This window comes from Hemicordylus capensis, chromosome 15 (genome assembly GCF_027244095.1).
Source record: "Hemicordylus capensis ecotype Gifberg chromosome 15, rHemCap1.1.pri, whole genome shotgun sequence".
Taxonomy (NCBI): Eukaryota; Metazoa; Chordata; class Lepidosauria; order Squamata; family Cordylidae; genus Hemicordylus; species Hemicordylus capensis.
The window spans coordinates 20594210-20614424 of record NC_069671.1 but is presented as its reverse complement, the minus strand read 5'-3'; the positions used below and the strand labels follow the sequence as shown (position 1 = coordinate 20614424).

Sequence of the window (20215 nt, the reverse complement as noted above, 5' to 3'; positions counted from 1 at the left end):
GACCAGAATGCTGAGCCAGCCACACACACCCCCCAGCAAACAGGCAGCAGCAAAAAAGGCGGCCCCCTCCCCCACTGCTCGCCCCACAAGATTTCGAGCCGAAAGTCCTCCATGGAGACCTTTCGGCTTCGTCTTCTCTACATCTTGCCTCTTGGCTCACAAACAAACTATAAATGGCAACAGAACCATTGAAAACATCGACACATAAAACCACCAGCAACAAAACCCTAACTGAATAACAATGTCAAATCTTGTTAATAAACAAGCAAATAATAAATATGTATTCGTAATAAATAAATAAATGTAATAATAAAGGGCAACATATTTCACGGTCTCTTCCAGAGTCAACAAGGGAGGAGAAGGAGAAGAGAAATTTGGTTCCAAATGGGCCACTTGAGTTCAGAATCAGAAACTGACACTGAAACCTTCTTGCGGTTGGAGGGCTCCCACCACCTGTTCAAGGGATGTTTCCTAACTGGTGACACGGGTACTAGAAGCAAGCATCCTAATGCCATTGCATGTCAGCTACCAGCTGCTGCGGGCTGTTGCATGTTAGGTCTCAAATCTGGGACATGCCAGATACGGCCCAATGCTGACAGCAACTGTGAAGTCACTGGATTCCGGGTGTTGAGGAGGAACACCCAACGCCTAGCTAATCTTTGCCAGCCAAAAATGCGGAGGAGATTGAATCTGGGGCCGCCACTGGGGCCCTGCTGTAGCAGAGCACTGCTCCTCCCTCGGGCTGCTCCTGGCTGCTGAGCAAATGTCGCTTCTGGGAGCGAGTCCTGGGAGGTGGGGGCTGGCTGCTCTCCAAGGCACCCCAACTGCTGATGGGCGGGGGGGGCTTCTGGTTCCCTCCAAGCTCCCCTCCGTCTGGAGGGGGGGCAGTGTGTGTGTGTGGGGGGTGTGTGTTTGCATTTACCCAGAGCAACAGTTTCCTTCCCAGCTGGGCTCCCTCTTCATTGCACGGCAGTCTGTGGGGTGCTGCAGTAACAGCGCTCCTCACCGCTCCCATTTCACAGCAGTCTCTCTCCCCTGATGTGCATTTTATATATCATTGCAATCACAGAATCATTCCATGCAGGCCATTAGGAAGCCAATGGGAAGGCACAGCCAGGAGGGCACCGGGGGGGGGGGGGCTGGGCGGGGGGCAGCAGATCAGCCGGCAGGAGGGGGGCCCTTGGGAACGGGGCCCCTGGAGCAGCCCAGCTCCCCACTCGCGGCAGGGGCCAGGGCTCTGGGCCCAAAGGCCGGTCAGCAGCACCCACGGACGGACGCTCGGAGCTTGGCCGGGGGGGGAGGAGGAGGGGGGAGACTCCTGGGGCCACCCCCAGCACAGGTGGGGACCCCAAGGACTGCAGAGGCCGCCGCCACCTCCCAGATGGCCTCCGGTTTGGAGGCGCTCTGGTGGGGGCGGGGGGGACCTAGTGCCCTTCCTCCTCAGGATCCCCACCTCCGCCGCAGACCCGCCCTGCTCATCCCCAGGACCTCTAGCGCAGCGGCAGGCCAGAGCGGAGGCCAGGAAAGGCCTCCCTTCTCCATCCCTCTGACCTGCTCAGGAGGAGGCGGAGGAGGCGGAGGCGGCAAGTGCCCCGTGAAGACCCAGCAAGAGGGCAGTGGTGCTGCCAGGCCCACTGTGCAGCCCGCTCCACAGCGAGGCTCCTGTCTGACTTGGGGGGCCCAGCTCAGCCTCTTTGGACCCTGCTGGACAGCCCAGCCCAGCCCAGCCCACCCCCCACCCCTTGCTCCTGCCACTTATGCCAGTCTGGGTGGGCAGAAAGAGACGGGCTCCTTTCTGGAAAGGCTTGGGGTGGGGAGGGGCACCTTCGAGGAAATGTCTAGGGTCTCAAAAGCCCCCCTTTTACACCAGAGCATTTCTGCCCACACACTTGGCTCTGCCTGACCCCTTGCACCCCGCCCCCGGACCGCAGCATCAGCACATGGGGTGAGGGCCACAGCACAGCACCCCCCGGAGCAGCTGGTTCCTGGCCAGCTTCCCCTGCGTGTCTGCTCAAGGTTTGCTTCTCTGCAGGGAGGAGCAAAGCCCAGAGGAGATGGTCAGGAGGGTGGCGGCAGGAAGAGACCCCCTGAGGCCTCCTGGCCTAAAAGGAAGGGGGGTTCTGGGGTCTGGGGGAGTCAATGGGGCTGGCAGTCAGGAATAACCCCCTCAAGAGCTCCTTGGCGGTCTCTAGTTCTGCCGGACAGTGGCAGGCTGTTCCGTGGGCCCCCTCGGGAAGGCGCCCAGGCCTTGGAGCTCCTCTGCCCAGCCTGTCTCCAGAACCGGAGTGTGGAATTCTTGGGGGCCTTCTTTTTTCTCAGCAGCTGGAGTGCTCAGACATTTCCATTCTGTGGAGAAGAAACATGACATCCATTTCAGAGGGACCGAGAAGTCAAAGCAATCTCTCCCCCCCCCCCCGCTTTCTTCTTTCTCCCTTTCGAGGTAAATGTCTGGAAACTGCACCGCTCTTTGAGAATTTTCTCTCTCTGAAGAGTTGCTTTTCAGTTGCCTACGTAAAAACAAAGGGTCAGGCTCCCTTTTTTTAACCAAAAAAAGGGGGAAAGGAAGAAAGAAGAGGAAAGCGGCAGAATCTCAAGGTCATGGAGGTCGCTTGCCCAGCGTCTGATTCCAGAGACGGTTCTCGAATAAGCGAGTGCCTCGCTAAGGACAGATATCCCACAATGCACCATGTGCTGGGTGCTGATAAGAGCGTGGGACCACGTAACCTCGTGGCACGTGACTGGAATGGAGAGAGGGGGACGAGCGCGCTTCTGTTCTCGAGGGCTGCGAGGGGGGGCCGCGCCACTGCAGAGGAGGAGGCAGCTTCTAACGGGGAAGCTGATAAGAGGAGGGAGCCGGGGGGGGGGCCGCCAGGCGCCTTTTCTCCCAAAGATGCACACATAAAGGGAAGGTGGTGGCCCTGTCTGGTGGGGAGAAGGCGGCCCTTTGATAGTTTAAAAGGCAACAAGGGGGATTAAAAATGTAATTCCAGATGCAGACGACGCGTTTCCACTTTGCCAGCGCAAGGGACATCAAGGCAGTGCTCCAATTTCAGAGGGAAGCCGTTCGCCCGGGGCCCCCTCATGTCTCCTTTTATGCTGCACCCCCCCAAAAAAACACACACAATCCAGGTCCCCCACATCCCTCTCAGATGGAGGGGGGGCCCTGGGGTTGGGGTGGGGAGGACTCATCCAGGAGGGGCTCCCAAGAGAGAAGAGAGCTTCTTCCCAAGTCTCCTGGGGACAGCAGGCTGCCTGTGGCTGGGCGTCACGGATCCGTGTCATGGCTGCACCTCAAGCCCCCTTCCCCCTTCCCTGCCCACTGAGAAGGCAGCCTTTGCAGGGTCCAGCCGGCTCTTCCTTAACCTTTCCTGGGCTCACACCTGCCCAGGAAATGGACACGCAGGCTTCCCCCTTCGCAGGCGTGTGTGTTTGGCCTGGGAGTCGGCTCCTGGGAGGGCCATTCCTTCTGCCCAGCAGAACAATCTCCAGGTCAAGTGTGCAGAATCCAGCTCTGCAGCTGCCCCAGGATAGGCGGCCTCCAGAGGGATCTCTGTCAATCCGGCAGGCATCAACATCCCGAAGGGCCACCACATCCCTCGTGCTGCCCGTTCCGGTAGCCCTCCTGAGAAGGACACTCCTGGCTAGTGGGCACAGCACTGCACGGTCACGGACCAGGAGGTGAGGCGGGGGAAGGGGCCCAAGCGCAGGCACCTCCTCGCCACAGGCACAGCCCCTTCTGGGTTCCCATCCTCTGGCACTGTCCACCACCGTCTCCTGGGCCGGCATCCGCCTCCCCGACCCATCTTGCCTGGAACCAAAAGGGCTCTTCCGGCACACTTCAAAGCAGCCGGGAGCCCACGGCCACTTCCCGGAGGCACCGCCTGGGGCACAGGGAGGCATCCTGGCTTCTCAGACCTTCCCCGTGTCATGCTTCAGCCTGGCCTTCCACATGAGGGAGCAAACACCAGAACACCCCAGGCCAGTCTTCTTGGGTAAGGTCCAGGATTCCATTTCCAAGGTTGCCCAGTCTGATGGGCCAAACCCAGACTGCTTCTGCGGGTTTCCGAGACTTTCACAAAGAGAAGGAACAGCCGGGGAGGACATGACTGAGCTGACAAGCAAGATGGCAGCTTGACAAAAGTCACGTTGCCTGCTTTTCAGGGGTGTGTGTGTGTGTGTGTGTGTGTGTGTGTGTGTGTGTGTGTGTAAGTTCAAGACAATATTGTGGGGTTTCAGAATTTATTGCAGTGAAATGAAAGAGCCAAACATAACACTTCCCGCCATCTGCAATGCAAGTATTTATTCCTCGTGATGACAGTGCTGAATTGCGCCACAGCAAACCAGCTCATTTCTAGCCTGCTGTTTTAATTGTCATATCCTAATGAGGGATGATGCTTTTTAAATGAAAGAATCATTGGGCATGTGGGACATGGAAAGAGTGGGAGGGAGGGAGGGAGGGAGGGAGGGAGGGAGGAAGGAAGGAAGGAAGGAAGAAAGAAAGAAAGAAAGAAAGAAAGAAAGAAAGAAAGAAAGAAAGAAAGAAAGAAAGAAAGAAAGAAAGAAAGAAAGTCTAACACAGTCAGTTGGCCCCCTTGGTAAGTTGTGAGGAACTTCCAAGTTTCCCCCCAGACCCAAATCACCAGGGTCCAAATGCGACTTTGTGGGGCCGGTCTGCTGTTCAGCTCCTTGGTTGCAGGTGCTGGGCTGGCATTTGGGAGCCGGTCCCAATTCCTACAGCCAGCCACACAGTGGTTTCGTCTCTTGGAGGGGTCTGTGTGTGTGGCTCTCTGAACTGCAGGCTAGCCAGAGGAGGTGCCCTAAGAGCCCAATGCCTGTAGTCGGCTGGGTCAACATCGCTGTCCACCTCCCTCTCCACCTCCCTTTCAGGAGCTGTGCTGGCTGCCCGGTGGAGGCCGGCAAGCACACAGCATTCAGCTGCAGGACGGCTTCCCAAGGGCCGCTGAGGGGGGGCCTCTCCTCCCCAGCTCTGCCACTGGCTTCCTCCAGAGAGCGCCACCCTGAGGATAAAGTCCATCTTCTGGGACTCTGGAAGGAAGAAGGGACTGCTTTGCTGGCAGTACTGCTGCTGCTACTACTCCTATTTATATACCACATTTCCACAAAAGATCTCAAAGAAAAATAAGTTCTCAAAGAAAAATACATTGACAAATACACCATTAATTAAGATGGCTCCCTGTCCCCAAAGGGCTCACACAGACCCAAAAAGGAACACGACAGCTGGTTGGCTGTCCATCCTAATGCATGCTTACTCCACTTACTCACAGTGTCAGGGCTGATGGCTGGAAGGTGAGCTTGGGTGGGGCCTCCAGGCATCCGCTGAAGCTCCAGCTCAGGGAGCTTCACAACTTGGGCCCTCCAGCTTTTGGGGGACTACAGTTCCCATCTTCCCTAGCTGCAATGGCCAGGAGTCAGGTGTGATGGGAGCCGTAGTTCAACATCGGCCGGAGGGACAAGGCTGTGCAGCCCTGCTCTAGCTGCACAGAGTAGTCAGTTGATCAGGCTGAGCAGTGAGGGCGGAGTTAACTGGGCTAGAAAGTCAGAAAGAACCTTATTGGCTCTTCAGCCCGCCCCCCCCATCCTGCTGGGCCTGAAAGCTGCACTACCCAATCCAGCCACCTGCAATGGTGGCACTGCAGAGCAACGGAGGTCAGCCTGTAGCTGGAAGTACCTGCTGGGTCCTACTTCCAGAGACCTGCTTCAAGGCCTCTGAGCAAGCCTTGCCCTCACCAGAAGCCAGCCGGCGTCTTCAAAAGGGAAGCCTGCATTCTCCACACAGATTGGCTTCTTGCTCTTTCCTGGAAAATCCACCAGCTTTTCCACCCCTAATTGTACGGATTGTCTTCTCATTCCTTCCCCTCTTCTATTGGTGTCTTTTGATTACAACTCTCCTTGGAAGAGACACTAATTGTTACTTGCACACAATGCTCATAATTATGCCTATTACATTTTGATTCATTTCCATATGTCAACACCACTACGAGGGGGTGTGAGTTGTAGTGTGTGGGGGGGGCAGAGAGTGCCGTTTTTATAATCGGTTATTGTCTGCATGCAGGGACACGCACAGAAAGCCGTCGCGAAGCATGAGTGAAGTCTTCTTTGTTGGAATTGAAAATAAGATTATAAATAAAAGTCTCTCTGTGACACCCGCAAAATGGACACTTTAAAATAAATTGCCACTGTTGATCAAGAAGATTGCTAGCTACCTTTTACACTAATGAGGCAAATCGTCTTCCAGTCCCTAATAGCAATATGTTGGAGTGTGTCATTTCAATAGCTCCTTTCTTAATAAAGCCTGACCCGCCGATTCCCCCCTGCTGTCAAAGCCATTGTCCTCCCAGACATTTTTCTGAGTTCTAGCTGCTCATCAGAGAGGGAGGAGGAGGAGGAGCCTCAGCCATGGGCGGGGGGGGGGGGGGGGGGCGGGAGGAGGAGATGGCAGCAGCCAGGAAGGAGGATGCAGCAGCACCAGCACCACCACCAGCCCCCTTCCGCTGGGGGCCGGGGTGGGGGGCCTGGAAGGGGGCCCCTTCTAGGGCCAGTGCCAAGGAGCCTTGCAGAATGCAGAGGCCTGCCCCTCGTGGGGACGTGGCCCGACCATAACTCCACATTTCTGCAGCAGCAGCCACCGCAAGGGCGCTTTCCAGATTCAGCAGTGAAATGCTTCGGCTTGAAGGATCGTTTTGAAAACGCAAATAGCTTGCACAACTCTCCTACCTCGGGAAAAGACGGCTATTTTTTTACGACGCAAATGCAACGTTGGACTAAAACACCATAAAACCCGGAAGAAGGCATTGGAAATGTGAACGGCACCTTGCTGACGGCGCAGGCCAGGGGTAGTGATGCTGAAACACTGGCAGGACGGAAGTAGACTTTGCGGATCCGTAGTGACACTGTTGTGGCGGGTAATCTGGAGAGCGCCCAAGTGCTGTCCAGGACACGGAAATAGCTTCAACGTGTAGAAATGACAGAATGTCATGCCAAGGCAGAAGACAAACATCTCTCCGCGGCGGAGTCAGGAGGTAGGAGTCCCTGATGTCTCCTCCTCCTCCGGTAGCTTCCAGAGGGGAGGGGAGGAGGCCTCGGATGCTCCCCCCACGACTTCTTACGGTAGGAGCGCTGCCTCCCCGAATGAATGCCAGCTCCACAGCGGCAACCACCTTGGTTCATTTCCCAGACTTCCCAAAAGGTATCCCAAAAGGTTCTCAGTGCAGCCAGTGAGCTCCTGCCCCTTCCTGATGCTGGATTCTTCTCCTGCTAGACTTCCAGTTGAAAAAGCACAGCTCTGCCCTGAGGATCCTTGCACAGACCTTGGAACCCTGAGAGCGGCTGCCTCTGGGTGGTTTCCCTCTCTTCCTGGAGGGAGCGCAGGAGGCCGCTCCCTCCCCTGTCTTTCCCCTTCCAGCCTCTGGCCCCTGCCTGAGGAAAGCCCTGGGCCGCCCTCCTTCCTTCCTCCGTTGCCCTCTCAGGCGCCGCCAAGATGTGTGCCTTGGGGGCGATGCTCACAGGGCACCCCCAAGGCACAAGGGCCTCCTGCCCACCGGCTCCAGCAAACACTAAGCCACGGCGAAGGCATCCCGCCGCCATCTTTGCTTGCCCTGCCGCCACGGCCGGCTCACCCACCCTGCCGTTGCTGGCCTGGGATGCCGAGGTGCCCCCCCCTCCTCCCTGTCCAGCACCCAGAGCAGCCCAACGCACCGCCCCCCCCCCCGGCCATGGCAGAGGGGCCTGCCTGCTTGGCTTCTCCTCTCCCCCACTCGGTCTGCCCCTGCCTGGCAATTCCTCCCAGCAGCCCAGGGAGAGCCTTGCGCACACGCAGGTCCTCTTCAGCTCTCCATCACTGGGAGGTAAAAGGGCACCCGCTCCTCTCCTCAGGTCCGGTAACTCTGCTCTTTAGAAAATTGGGGCCTGTTGCGCTCCCTGCCTGACACACCATCCGTCACGAGCCGTCGCAGTCCTTTCATCTTTGTGTCCCAGGCCACAATCCGAGATGATGGAAGACGAGGCAGCTTGCAAAAGGAGGGGGCGGCCGGGGGGCGGGGGGGGGGGCGGGAGGGGTTTATTGCAATGGAAATGGTTCTCGTGGTCATCCTTGCTGCTGCTGCTGCTGCTGCTGCTCTTTCCAAGATGCTGGCTTTGACATGGAGAAGGAGGGAATGTTCGCAAGGAACAGAGGAGGAGAAGCGCACACACACACGCGCGCACACACACACATGTGCACACCCTGCCCGCCAATAAAGCCTGGAAAGTGTTTTCCACGAGCAGCCATCAGAAGAGTGATGAGGAAGCCTCCGACTGTGGCGGACTTTGGCTGCGGTTCCTTTGCAGGCCTCATCACCGCCAGGCGCAGAAGGAGCGAGGCGGCAAGTCTGTCCGAGGAGGGGTCTGGGCTGAGGCGGGAACCAGCAAGCCCCCCCTGAGCCCAGGCGCCTGCCCTGCTTCCGGGCCGCCTGCTGCCTGGGGGAGCCCTTGGCTGGGATGGGGCCTGCAGGAGCTGGGGGACGGCATGGTCCCAGCCGACCCCACAGGGGTCAGACTCCAGCCTCCTCCTCCGTCGGCCACTGGTAGGCTAAGCGGCCAAGAATGGGAGCTGCGAGCCAACTTCCCAGCCCAGGTAGTCAGTGGCTCCAGGCAAGCCTCAGGCCCCGCCAGCTACTTCACGGGGCTGCTGCTTGTGAAGATCCCTGAAGTCATTGTGTGGAATGCTTTGGACACGGTCAAGTTCTCTCTGCATTCAAGCTCTCCGTCCATGAGACTAGAGACTCCTTCGGCCCTCTCCCACAACAGGAAAGAACCTCATTCCAGAGGAGAGGAAGAAAAGCACCTCATTAGCTGAATGACTAGATCCCTGTTGTGGACGGAGGAAGAGGAGGAGGGGGCGTCTTTCAAAGCACAGCCACCTTCAAGGAACAACGCGGGGATGGGAAGCCAAGTCACTGGCTGGCTTTTGAAAACATCCTCAATGGGCGCAGCCAGGGATGCTGAGGGCAAACAAATGGCCGGGAGAGGGCCACTGAGGCATGACCGGGCTGAGAGAGAGAGAGAGAGCCCTTCGGGGCCTGGGGAGCAAATCCACTCCCAAAAGCATTTGGAAACGCCCCTTGACTAGACAGCCGTGTGGGCTTCTGCTTTGTGGAAGATCAGAGCTACTCCAACACACACACACACACACACACACACACACACACCCATCCCTTGGAAGGTTCTCTATTTATCCTCATCAGCGCCCCGAGACAACAAACACGTCCTCGGCACAGAGAAACCCGCTGCCCCCACACTGCTCAGCTCTGCTTGGGAACCGAATGCAAATCTCTTCCCCGGGTTTCTCAGTCAACACAGGGGCAAGTGAGTCACGCCAAGAACTGAATGTCAAACGGGGGCGGTGGGGGGGAGCGCCCAGGAGGGAGCTGCCACCAGCCACGGAAGCCTCTCCGGAAGGGCCCGGGGGGGTCCCGCGTTACCCTCCCCGGTGTGTGTGGGGGGGAGTCTGTTTGCACGAGCGTCTCCACACAGGCGAAGCAGCCCAGCAAGGCAGAGCTGACGTCTCCAAGTACTGCTCTGGATGCAATTTGCACTTAGAAATACTCCGAACACGCCACGGAAGAGTCGTCGGCTGGGGCTGCCCCCCTCAGCGTGCTTTCTAGGGAAGAAGCGCCCCCCCACCCCCCGGAACACGCTGGCACTTCCTTCTGCGAGTAAGCCTGCCCAGCAGTTGGGGGTCACCCTTCTGCAGGCTGCATCCATTTCCCTGCTACGACCTGCCAGTCCTAGAGTGGGCTAAAGAGCCTGAGGAGGCACCGGCGGGGGGGGGGATGGGGGAGGTCGCTGAAGTGGAGGGGGACCGGCCCCCGCTTCATGGCTCCGTGGCCTTCTTGCCCCCCTGGTGCATTGCAGCCAAGTGCTGGTGGTGGGGGAGCCGGAGGACTCGGGGATGGAGGCAAAGGCGGCTGCACAGATGGGAAGGAAAAGACGGTGCAGGCCTCTCCTTCCTTCGCTTCTTGTCCACGGTGTAAATTATACAGACAGATGTACAGTCTGGGAACCTTTCCAGCTTTGCTTCTTAAGAAAGGGAGCCGGCAAAGGCAGCACCAGCCTTGCGAGTGCTGAGGAGAAGAGCCTTCTCTTCTGGGGCGGCGGTGGCGGGGGGCGGGGGGGGGTTCCAAGGAGGACCCAGCAGGGCTCCCGACAAGTCTGCGGAGCTGAGCCCGGCACTCCTGCCATGGGGCACCCGGAGGCTGCAGCTCGGTGAAAGCGCCCCTGCTGCTGGGCGGGCAGAAGGTCCTCCTCCCCGGTTCACTTGCTGGCAGCTTCTCCGGGCAGGACTGGGACAGCTCTTTCTGCCTGAGACCTCGGGAGAGCCCTTGCTGCCAGCCCGTGGAAGCGGTCCTGAGAGAGACGGGCAGTGCTCTGCCTAGGAGGAAAGCAGCTTCAGCTGTGGGCGAGGTCGCTTGTCTCCCTGCAACCTGGCAGGTTCCGAAAGAGGCCGGGATCTCGGAGCCCCTGGCCCAGGCGCGGAGCTGCTATCCTCCAGCACTGGCGGCCCCTTCCAGAGTAGACCCTGCAACAGGCTCACAGGGTATCTGCAAAGTGGGCTTCCGCACTTCCTGTGTTGTGACACGGCAGTCCCTACGCTGTCAGCAGGGTGCCGGTCACATTTCAGATGCTTTGTTTCGGATCTTATCACTGTGATCTAGTGCTAGAACGTTGTATGTGCGTTGCAAAAAGGTTGCTGTATTTTCCCGTTGTAGGATTTTTTTATTCTGGGGATCGTTGTAAATACGACCCTGCCAAGCTGAAGTATTTTACTGTGGTTGTAATGGGGCATCTGGAAAGCGCCTTGGACCTCAGTCTGTGCAGCCACACCGAGGCACGGGCCTTGGCATTGCCAGGGTGGAGGTGGTGGTGGGAGCTCACCAGGGCTGCCGCCCCCTCCTTCCTAAGCATGCTCTCCATGTGGCCATTTGGGCATCTGCGAGAGGCTCAGCGCTCTTTTCAATGCAACTTCAGACACCGGGGAAGCAAGCAAAGTTTCCAACACAGATTTTCTCCTCTGTCAAATCTTACGCTCCTTTTGGAGACGGTCCACAGCGCTGACACGCATGTTGTTTTTCTCCCCAGTTACAAAATCTCTTTGGCTCCTAAACGGAGACATGCAGATAATAGCTCCCTAAAAATATAGTTTTGTTCCCCTTCAAAGCTGAAGTTTTGCTTCAGAGGCTTTCAAGATACAATTTTTGGACTGATTGATCTTTTTCCCCTCCAAGGTTTGATTTAAGTGCATATTCTCAAGAAGAGAAAAAAGAAGAAAAACAATCTCTAAAAATGGAAAAGTTGAGAATGATGAAATTTGGAGAATATTAGACAAAAATCCTCCCCCGAGCCAAAACCTTGTTTTGAACAACTGTTGCTCACAACAGCCAGGAGTGTGTGTGTGTGTGTGTGTGTGTGTGAGAGAGAGAGAGAGAGAGAGAGAGAGAGAGCAGCGCATCCCTGAAGAAGGAGAGAGCCTTCATGAGCAGCCAGAGAGCTCTTCTCCCAGGAGCAAAATGCTGCCTTCAAGCTGAGGACACCTGGATGCGTCTGAGAAAACCAGGCCCTCCTCCTTGGGTGCCTAGTGCAGGCGCCTCCAACCACCTTCGGCTGCAAGGGAGGAATCGGGCTTCTGACTGGGCTGCTCTCATGTCACGAGCCTCCCGCTGGATCTGTGATGCTTCTCCTCCCTCCTGACATCCCTCTTCGCACAAGACTCCAATCCAGGGTCCCAATCCACCACGGGCACAGTTCCCTGGACAAGTCCCACTGAGTGGCCATGAGGAGGCCCATGAGGAGGCCACCTGAGCCACCCGGGGAGGCCAAGTGCCCCAAAGACATGCTGGCTGACATCCGGACTAAACTGCTCCTGAGCCATCCTTTAGAGCGACTCCTGCTGAGGAGACCCCGGAGGAGTCACTTGGGCTGGGAGAGGCTCAGTCCGGAACAGCTGAGGGAAGGGGAGGAGGGGATGTTCCCAGCACCCTCTTGCTCCGAAGGTTGTGCCCCTCACCGTGAGAGTGACTTGGGAGCCATGCCGCCCCCCCCATCACAGGCAGAGGAGGCTCCGCCCACCTGCCAAGGCCTCCGTGTCCGCCCTGCCTGTCCCAGGACTGGCCTCCGCCTTCCTGGGCTGGCAGCAGCCAGGCCTCCTCCTCTACCAGCTCCTCTACCGCTGGTGCAGCCGACGACGTGTGCTGCCTTCCGCTCCAAACAGGGACCAGGCTGCCTCCTCAAACTCCGTACCAAATCACAAGCAACAGAGCAGAAAACCAAATTATTCTCAGCTGTTACACTGCTTAATTTAATATTTCCAATGAGCTCCTTTGCCTTCTCCTCAAGAATGAAATGCATATTTGTGCTGTGTCACAAAACATTAGATTTTGTCAAGGCAATTCATTTTTCAATGGTAATTTGTAAAGTGTGCACCACACACGCACATGCGCGTGCACACACACGCTCGGTCTGGGGGATTTCATAGCTTCTTTCAGAGACAAGGAAAACAAGAAGCGCTCAGGGAGTGAGGCTGGAGTACCTGGCAAGTGGGGGCAGGCGGTGCGGCGGGGGGGACGGGACACACACACGTTAGGCTAGAAAGGCAGGAATAAGAGGGAGGAGAGGAAGCCGGCCCTCATCCAGCCTCCCCAGGCCCCAGAAGGATGCGATGGGGGGCGGGGGGGAGGGAGCAGCACTGAGGGCCCCACATGAGTGCAAAGCCCTCGAGGAGCAAAGTTGCAGCTCCTTGCAGCATTTCCCTTCCCGTTGACTTGAATGAGGAAGCAAGTGTGTGTGTGTGTGTGTGTGTGTGTGTGTGTGTGTGTGTGTGTGTGTGATTTTTTCCACATTTTGTATCTTCCAAAAAGACCACACAAAATGCTGAGGGAAATCCTACCCACTCCCCCAACAGGATCAAGGAAGCCCTGGGGGCAAAGGAAGGGAGGCCAGCTTCTTACTCTGGGTCTGGAGTGGGGGGGGGGTCGGTGCTCTGGCCCACAGCTCCGTGTGTGTGTGTGTGTGTGTGTGTGTGTGTGTGTTTGCATGTGCGCGCATGCTCCCGTCCAGGCATAGCGCTTTGGGGCACAGAGAACTGTGCACAGAGATGAGGCTTCCCTTGACAGGAAGGAGGCAGCCTGTACAGCTTGTACTGTCTACCCAGGACCAGCAGCACAGAACTCAAAGAGCATCTCTGGTGGATGAGCAGCCTGTCTAAAATCCACATTTAAAACCCACATGTTAAACAGCAAAACTCACATTCAGAACCCATTTAAACTAATAAAGCACATTTAAACCAACTAGAACCCACACTTAAAACCCACTTCTTAATTTAAAAACAAACAAACACTGGTGTTTAATCCTACCGTGTAAAAACCAGCCATGTCTTCACGCACCACCCGCCTTTCTTTCATCCTGGGACCCCGGCTGTCTCCCGCCTAGACCCTGCCGCCGAGATGCCTGCCTCCTCAGCACCAGCCCGGTGAGTTGAAGACATGCCCTCCGCTCCTGCCTGGGAGCTTCTCGGGGCAGCTGGGCTTGAGGGCCCTCCTTGAGGGGCTGTGCTTCTGGTGTCCTTCGGTCCTCAAGGTGGCGGCTGCATCAGGAGCCCCCAGACCGTGGCCCGGAGGGAGCTGTGAAGAAACGGAGGACTCTGTGACTGCGAAGGGAATCCGATGGCAATGGCCCCAGTCATGAGCAAGCTCATTCAAGTTGAGTGTCCCTTGCCCTGAACCCACTGTGGATGTGGCCAGGCTAGAACCCGAGATCTCCGTCCGTTCCCCGCAAGGGTGGGCTGCTCTGTGGGTCATGAGGCAGGCCAGGAGTGCCCAGGCTGGGTCTCCAGGTGTGGGGTGCCTACAGGTCCCATAATCCTTTTGGCCAATGTGGCCGGGGATGATGGCCATCATAGTCCAGGAACATCTGGAGACCCAAGGCTTGCCAAGGGACAAGCCCAGAAAGCAACCAGTCAAACCAGTGGGGGGCGGGGGCTGAATGTGGGAGACGGCCCGGCCGGGCCTCTCTGAGCATCACCTAAGCTGACCTGCAAGGCCAGTCCACATGCGTGGCTGAGGCGTTGCTTTGCAGGCAGGCGGTCCTGGGCCCCAACTCTGACAACGTCCCCAGTCTAATGGCGCGGGGCGCGGGTGGTGGGACAGCAGACCTCCCCTGCTCTGCCCGGGACTCGGAACTGCTGCTACTCGTCAGAGCAGACAGGACTGGGCAGGCCGGCCAGGTTCCTGGCTCTGGGCGGTGGTGCCGCTGCTGGCTGCGGATGCTCCAGCCCAACCCAGCAGGGCGACACAGAAGCGCCAGGTGCCCTGGGTGGCGGTGCTTGCTCCTTGCCGCCAACGCCGCCTCCCCTTCGTGGGCTCGCTGCCCCCCACCCCACCCCCTGGTGCTGGCCTGGCCTGGCTGCGCAAGTGCGGGGCGTGTTTCCCATCAGCCCCTCTGAAGGAGCTGCCGCCGCTGCCGCCACCGCCAGTAAACAAGCGCGAAGGGGGCGGGCGGGAGGCTGTTGCACAAATAATCATTAGCTTGGTTTGTTTGCTTTGCTTAGAAAATATAAAGATTTTCTTTCTAGCGTTGTGCTGGGGGAAAGGTTAATGAATTCCCTCAGAGCGGAGAGATTTCCAAGCAGAGGAGGTCACAAATCAATGCCCCAGGTGTGACAGGCGAGGAGGAGGCCAGCTGGGGAGTTGCAGCCGCGCCTGGAAATCCAAAGGAGGAGAAAGAGAAGGAGAGAGAGAGAGAGAGAGAGAGAGCCGGGGGGGAGGGAGGAGCACAGGGGGGGAGACGGGTGGGCGGTGGGTCGTCCCAGCACCCCCTGGGCAAGGGAGGGCTGCTGGCCCAGCATCCCGGCTGCACCCCCCCACCCCCGCCGTGTGCGTGTCTGGGCAGACGCCCCCTAATGGAGCCAGCAGGGAGAGCCAGCAGGGCCGCCAGAGAGCGCATCATGCGCTGCTGCCCTGCAAAGCTGCGTGACAAAGGCAGCTCACATCAATGGGGATAATTAATCGGATTAATGGAAGGGCAGCGCAAATTAGGTCTGGCTTGGAGAATCTCAGTGAAAACGGGACACCAGTCCCCAAAGTCGCTGAAATCTGGAGGAGGCAAAACTGAGTTGAAATAGTAGCGGCCCACCAAATTCATTAGCCCGCCCAGCTTCTAAAGCAGTTGTTTAATATGCAAGCTATTAACATGCAAATGGGCACAAATGAAAAAGTGTGATTTTTTAAAAAAAGAATCCTCTGCCTAACACAAGCAGCTGCCTGGTGTTGGGGGAGGGGAAGGAGGGGGATCAAAGGTGGGGGGGGAGCGGAGGGGGGAACCACCAGCAATTCGGTGGAGCAGAGAATCCCGTGGGTCATCCCAGAGTGACTTTCCCCCTCTCCCTTGATCCCCTTCCCGCCCTCAAAAGGGAGACTTTGGATCCCAATGAAATGCCAGCCATCGAGTCGGCCTCGTCTGGATTAAAGACAGAAAAAGAGCTCTGTTGTGCACAAAGACGCTCTCCATGGGGGGGGGGGGCAAGGGGATGTGCAGCACAGGGGTCCCACTTCCCCGAGTGGTGGCGGGTGGGGGCTGCACCACAGCCAGAAGGGCTCACCAGGGCCCAGCGCTCCTCTTCTTCCACGGATCTCCGGTGATCAGCCCAGGTGGAGAACTGGAGAAGGGGCAGAAAAGGGCCACCAAGACGCTCAGGGGCCGGGAGCACCTTCCTGACGAGGCACGGCTGCAGCATCTGGGCTCTTTACCCTGGAAAAGAGGCAGCTAAGGGGAGACAGGATCGAGGTGTACAAAATCATGCATGGAGTGGAGAGGGTGGACAGGGAGAAATTTCTCTCCCTCTCTCCCAAGACTAGAACCGGGGGGGTCACCCCATGAAACTGAAGTCCGGGACATTAAGACCGACAAGAGGAAGTCCTTTTTCACACAGCACATCATTAACCTATGGAATTCCTTGCCAGGGGATGTGGTGATGGCCACCAGCTTGGATGGCTTTAAAAGGGGCTTAGCCAGATTCATGGTGGACAGGCCTATCAAGGGCTACTAGTCGGGTGGCTGTGGGCCACCTCCAGCCTCAGAGGCAGGATGCCTCTCAATATCAATTGCAGGGAGCAACAGCAGCAAGAGAGAGGCGCATATCCTCAGCTCTTGCCTGGGGGCTCCCCAGAGGCAGCATCTGGTGGGCCACTGTGGGGAACAGGATGCTGGACTAGATGGGCCTCCTTGGGCCTGATCCTGCAGCAGGGCTCTTCTTAGGTTCATGTTGTGTGTGGGGTGGGGACGGAATCTGCCACCGGCTGCCATTTCTGACCATGCGCAGCACAGGGGCCACCACCAGAGAAACTCAATGCCACGCCCACCACTCTCAGGGAGGAGCCAAGCCTGATGCTTTCCACGGGAGCTCTGGCGGTGGCTTACTGTCTGGCTTGGGGCTTACAGGCACTGTACAGCCAGAGTCCACACAATCCAGCTCTAGGCAACAATATAGTAGTCTAAAAACCAACTCATCAGTACATAGGAACATAGGAAGCTGCTATATACTGAGTCAGACCATAGGTCCATCTCACTCAGTATTGTCTGCACAGACTGGCAGTGGCTTCTCCAAGGCTGCAGGCAGAGATCTCTCTCAGGCCTCTCTGGGAGATGCTGCCAGGGAGGGAACTGGGAACCTCCTTCTGCTCTTCCCAGAGCAGCTCCATCCCCTGTTGAGGGGAATGTCTTACAGCGCTCACACTTCTAGTCTCCCTTTCGTATGCAACCAGGGTGGATCCTGCTTAGCTTAAGGGGACAAGTCATGCTTGCTACCACAAGACCAGTAGCACATGACCTCAAGAGGCACCTGGGGTAGAGTTTTGCAAGGAAGCCTCCAGAACCTTTTAAAACCCAACTGAAGCCACTTCTAAGGATATGAAGCTATTTAGAAAGAAGAGTCGCACAAAGACTAAGGAAGTGGAGAAAGCAGGGGAAATTGGGAGTAAACAGGTTTCCTCTCCGAACTCCTCTTTAATGGGTCTGAACTTACATTTCTAAAAGCAGGTCTGGCTTGAGCTGGCTGCCCTTTGTGGAAAAGGGATGAAGCTCACACCTTGATGGCTCTGCCCTTTTCATGCCCAGGGGCCAGAGGGTGCCCTCTTTCCATAACAGAAGGGAGGAATCATCTCCCCCATTCGGAGCAGGGAGTGGAGGGATCCAGCATGCTTGAGCTAAGAGGGAGAGCTGTAGGCTTAGATAGACACATTTTAGCAAGGCCAGGCTGAACCGAGGATCTGCCCCCACCCCCCAGATCTCCTGGATCCCTAGCCCCCGCCCCCCAGGGAGAGTGCAGCACAACCAGAGGGATGAGAGGCTTGTCCCTCCCCAGAAGGGGGCTTTCCCTGGTATGAGGTTGAGAGCCGGGGTGGGGGTGGGGGGACCTCCCCTCTCCAGTGTCCGTGTCAGGCTGTACAGGCAGGCACCAGAGAGTGGAGCCAGGGGGGAAGCGGCCCACAAGGTCTGGGCAAGATTTCCACCCCCCACCAACCCACCCACCCCCCATCAAAAGAGACAGGTCCTGGTCAGCTTCCCCCAACAGAATTCCTGCCGGGCCCGGCCTGAGCAGAACTCTGGGGATCTCCCTTTGGGCCACATCCAGTGGCAATGGTGGGACCGCCGGGCTGAGGACCCCTGTGGCCGGGCCCTCGGGGAGCTCCTCCCACGTCAGCGGCCTCCTGAGGTCCTCACCATGGCCAGCAAGGGGGCTCTGCCACTCAGGCTGGATTTGTCTCTGGTGGGGACCCCCTCCCTTGGCTTGAGACAAACAAACCCGCAGGAGAGGGGTGGGGGGCAGGATCCCCCCCCCACAGACTCACTAATTCCTGCTGTGTAGGAGCTGCCAAATCAGATTACAGTTCACAGTTGCCACATTATCCCGCCTCGACTTTGCTGATGCTCATTAAGCTTCACAAATCCTTTTTATGGTGTTTATAACACCTCCAGAGGAGTTTACTGTGTAAATATTATTCTACCATTAAATCCTGAACGAGACAACCGTCAACAAGTGGATCTGGTAATGGGCCTGCAGGGTGAGGGCCAGGGTGGGGGCGGGTTGTGTGGAGCATGGCCAGCCCAGGACGCCAAGGAGGCAGGACCTGCGGGGGGCGGATGGACCGAGCGGGGGCTGAGCCAGCCTGCAGCCTCCCTGGGAAGCCGCTTGCGGAGAAAGGCCCTCCCCACCCACCAAGCCTTGGAGGTGCCACCCAGTTCTGCTGCTGCCAGGTCTTCTTCTCAGGAGTTCAGGCGCAGACTGGTGCATGCACAGCCGCAGGATCCGGCTCCTTCTTCCCTAGATGGGCAGCACCAGGGTGCCCCGAGATATCAGGGCCCCAAATGCCACCTCCCCCCCATGGATGGGCCCCCCTTTTCAGGCTGATATGGGGTGGTGGTGGTGGCAGGGGACACCTTGCTGCCTGTTGGTGGGTTGCTTGGCCCCCGCCTCACCCCGCCCCTCCACACGCAGGAGGTCTGTGGTCTCCTGGGCCTCCCTTTGGCATTCACCAGACTCAAAAGAGGCAGCAGGAGAGAAACCGGGTCCAGCTCTGGGCGGGGGGGGAGGGGGGGTCCCAAGGCTGCCACTTCCACAGAGACCGTCCTGGGGACTTCTTGTCTGCCTCAATGGAGGGCGGGGGGGGGTGTTGGAAGGGGGGCTCTTGGCAGGCCACTGATTCCTTTTATGCAGCAGGGATGGGGGGTGGGGGGGAGAGCCCCACACCCTTGGGGGCAGTGATGTTATTTGTCTCAAAGGCCAGCCACCAGGACTGCAGACATTTGACTGACGCTGCATTGTACACTCATTTAAATTCAAATGTATTTTGCTTCATTTAAAATATTAGTGCTCCATCACCTTCCCAGCCAGTTCGGGCTCCTGAGGTGGCCACTCATGCTTGCATGAATTCCTCCTTGCATGCATTCGCTGGTCCTCGCAGCGTTCTCGGGGTGGGAGGTGTGCACTTTCATCTAACGTTTTTGTTTTTATTCTTTTATTTTTATACCACCCTCCAACAATATTGAAGATAAACACAATAAACACAATATTGTTTATAAACAATAAACACAACACTGTGTTTAATGTGTCAAGTACATTTGCTGCTTTTCAGCTACAGCCCCAATACGGCAGGCAGGTGGTCCCCCCAAGTGCATAGTCCTGTTTTAAAGGGTTGTAGGGTTAGGGTTAAGGTTGTGGCCCACCTTACCTTGGGTCTCAGTGATCGTGAACGAAGAAAGTCCCTTCCTCTGGATGCTTTGTGTGCAGCTGCCTGTGGTGCAGCCTGGCCCTGGGGGGGGGGGAGAGAGAGAGCGAGCAGCCATCTGAGTCAGAGAGGCAGCAGCAGGAAGTAGCCTCTCTCAACCAGCATCCATCCCCATCTACCAATCTACTCCGGGGTTGCCAACTGTTCTGCTGGGAAAGTTGCTCCAGTCCCTCCCTCAAAAGTTTAGCAAGTGGAGAAAAATCCTCCATCCTTGCATCTCCTACTTCCCTGCAAAAGAGTTTCGGGGAGGGGGGGGTCAGGCAGCAGCTGATGGCTGGGGGTCTGCTCTCCAGAGGTGAGCTCCCCCCTCCACAAGCACAGCCCCACCCCCCTGGCAGTTGGCCACCTGGGCTTCAGCCCCCCTCTTGCCCGCTGGTGCCTCCCCCCCCCGCCCCAGACTTCAAGTTCCCAACAGAGAACTTTCACCTCAGCCTTCCTGCTTCGTGGGTTGTTTTTTTTTTTTTAAATAAATAAAATCTTGTCATGTGCTGCTTTTGGAAACTGGTCACGCTGGAAAGGCAGGGAGACGTTCCTTGGAAACCAACAGAGTGAAATGTTGTGGAGGGAAGCCAAGCCGGTCTGTTCCACCCGCTCCCCTTTGGCATTTGCTGAAGCAGCCTGTCATGCTGCCTTCCTCCTCCTCCTCCTCCTCCTCCTCCCCCCTCTCCCTCCCCCCTTAAAGAGCTGGTCATGGCAGGCAGTGCCTGGAAGAGTCAGCCGCCAGGCAATAGACAGCCAGCCAGGAGGGCTGGCGATGGCTTTTTTGGGCGGGGGGGAGTGGGGGCTGAGATGGTGGCAGGGCCGGGGTCTCCCACCTCCTCCCCAGGTATCCCTAGAGCTGTGAGGGGTACGGCTGAGCAGAGGGGGGGGCAAGCCAAGAG

The 20215-nt window shown here is 57.5% G+C and overlaps 1 long non-coding RNA gene across 1 annotated transcript; it reads right to left on the bottom strand.

The window, feature by feature from the left end:
* Positions 1-249: 249 nt before the first annotated feature.
* Positions 250-19969, bottom strand: LOC128338258 (uncharacterized). The gene is made up of 5 exons (XR_008312556.1): positions 19761-19969; positions 19278-19358; positions 15650-15798; positions 13407-13673; positions 250-2346 (listed from the first exon to the last, which is right to left on the bottom strand). It is a non-coding gene; the product is annotated as an uncharacterized LOC128338258 (long non-coding RNA).
* Positions 19970-20215: the final 246 nt, after the last annotated feature.